This window comes from Frankliniella occidentalis, unplaced genomic scaffold, assembly GCF_000697945.3.
Source record: "Frankliniella occidentalis isolate FOCC.00 unplaced genomic scaffold, Focc_3.1 Scaffold232, whole genome shotgun sequence".
In the NCBI taxonomy this organism is placed as follows: domain Eukaryota; kingdom Metazoa; phylum Arthropoda; class Insecta; order Thysanoptera; family Thripidae; genus Frankliniella; species Frankliniella occidentalis.
In genome coordinates this window covers 175,501-178,197 of record NW_026267358.1, presented here as the reverse complement: position 1 = coordinate 178,197, position 2,697 = coordinate 175,501, and positions in this window count along the sequence as shown.

The following is a 2,697-nucleotide window of genomic DNA, read 5'->3' as shown; positions in this document are numbered from 1 at the left end:
GCGGGCGGCGGTAAGACACGGCGGGGCGGCGGGCAAGGTGTCTCCGAGAATCGAGAATAAACGTTATGTACCTGATGGAAAATGACCTTTGTAATGCAGTGATGTCACCTTAAACACTCATTTTATCACCTATATTAAGCCTTCGCGATTTATATAAAATTTTGTATGTTTTGCGATTTATGTCGAAAATGTGCCGTCACAAGTGGGGGTTCAGATTTTGTGATGGTGCGTGACATGGGGGAGGGGGGGGGGGGTCAAAAAGTGGCCTAAATCGCGTGACGTAATATGTGGACGACCCCCTATCCTCGGATTTGCCGCATCTTTTACTGTTTCGGCCCTAGAGGTGGATTTATTGAAAACAATGGCGAACAGTCAAGTTTTAAGACTGTTTGACAAACAATACAATCTAAAAACTGGTGCATTTTTTGTATGTTTCTTAAGCAAAGCAGAAGGGTGGGGTGTAGTCACGGTGTAGCCCAGTTAGTCTTTTGTCGTGAGAGGAGCAAATATCTAGGGCCGCAGGCCCCCCGTCGGAAATTAGTTTACTCAAATTTGCAAGTGATGTACCGGTCACATTATTCATTTGATTATAATCGTCAGTAATTTACGAGACTGAAATGCCGCCGGCAGGCCAAGCAGGCCTGGCCTCTGCCGAACGGAGTTGCCGGCGCAGCAAAGTGGAGCTGGCAACTGCGTTTGGCGGAAGGGCGGGCCGGCTTGTTATTGTGATACAAAACGACCCTGAAATTCCCAGATCGATATCTCAATTCTTTCTCGAGTTATCGTGCGAACAGACGGACAGACAAACAGAATGAAACTTTTCCGGTCAGTGGAGTAATGAGCTTCGCTAATCGCTCATCCTACTAGGTGGATGTACGCTAGACCACGTCTCGCGTAACAGGCTTCGCGATATTTCACGAAACACTGTTACGCTGCGACGCGCCTGGCATACATCTACCTAGGCCTGCGGCGCTGACACCCGAGTCGGGCAAAGGGCACAGTCGTAAATAGGCCTACTAATTATTTTTGGAAGGGAAAAGGTTGCTTATTTACCGCAATATAAAAACAATTCATATCATGCAAACCGTCAGAGATAGAGCCTTCTCCTTAAAATTTTCACCCAGTGGGCCATAAAATAGGCTATTCCGCTCGACGCGGTAAGAAGAACACAAGAATCACAAAAGCCGAGAGTGGGGGGAGCGGCGCGGGGGAGCGCGGGCGAGTGGGGAAGCCGCCTCGCTACCCCCACCCTCGGCTTTTGTGATTCTTGTGTTCTTCTTACCGCGTCGAGCGGAATAGCCTATAGCGTGTTTAGTCATCAAGATAAAAATACGCCCAAAATTGAGGTTTTCAAAACCACCTCTTATGGCAGGCCAGAATAATGGGAAAGGTAGGGTTATGAAAACGTTAAAGGAAAAAACTTAAAAAATGTTTCCAGGAGTGTTCATCCAAAATGGCTCCTGGAAAACACTATTCCAACCCAAGAATCGAAAATAAGCGATATACGACTTACCCTAGTGTGCAGCCTCCAGGACACAGTTTTTGAGCTACAGCCTAGCCACTTCGCCTGGTTGTAGGCTAGATATGTAACTTTCGTTTGACGAGAGCGATTTTTGATATCTCGTTTCCAACGTACCGAAATAGGGGATAAAGTACCCAATTTTTACCCAAATTTTAGGTACTCAAAATTGGGGAATTTTTAACACACTTAATAATAAAAATTTCAAAATCGCTCTCGTCAAACGAAAGCTACATCCTTTAAGAGTAAATGGGCATTTTTGTCGTTGCTGTAGGTCCATCCGTTGTCGCGCAATCCTGCACACGGTAAAGGCCCGTAACCCTCTACTTCGAGACAAAGAAGAGCATGTTCCCGGAAAAGCAAGCAGACGTTGTACACATCAAAACGTAGCTTAATCCTTGCTCTTTCTAAATATCGCTCGTTGAAAGCGCTACGATTCTTCGTTTTCTTGTAGTTTCTATTTTCTCAAATCCTTGCGTTTCACAGGTCTGCCCCCTAAAATGAAAGAAAACCAGAACATTTTGAAAACTAAACTAATAATAGACGATGTGACTCTGAGCGTGGCAACGTCGCAAATCTTTCTGCTAGAACCGCAGGGAGACCCGCGTACCCGCGTAGAGTACACCAAATGACATTTAACGTCTTTTTGTTTAAGAGAATTTTTATGATGTTTATATTGGTCAAAAACAAATACACGGTGCAACGTTGCCACATTGACTTTTGCCGCTGGGTCACATCGTCTATTTGTGTTGTTTTTTTAGTGATAAATTTATCATCTGCTAAAGAGTGGAATGCTATAAAAAGGAATAGTTGCATTACCATATGCAGCTTTTAAGAATTTTGGGGGAACTGCCACCTTTCCCCTCTGCTTTTTCCCCTCTCCACGGTTGAGCACAACCCCTTGTCATGTACAAGGTCACCTAAGCACATGTTCAAAACTTTGGTGAACAATTTTGTGGGTGAGTGCTGGTAGCCCCCTTTACTAAATTGGTTGCTCCACCATTGAGAAAAACTGTTGTCCCTTAAACAACTTGCAGCTGTTAAAACAAATATAGACTTAATAAACTGCCAAATTATATATTTTTTAAAAATTCTAACGCTAACGCGTTAATCGGCCCCTGAAGTTTTAACGAACAATCGTATGCATACGAAGAAATAGTCATTTAATTAATCACTTC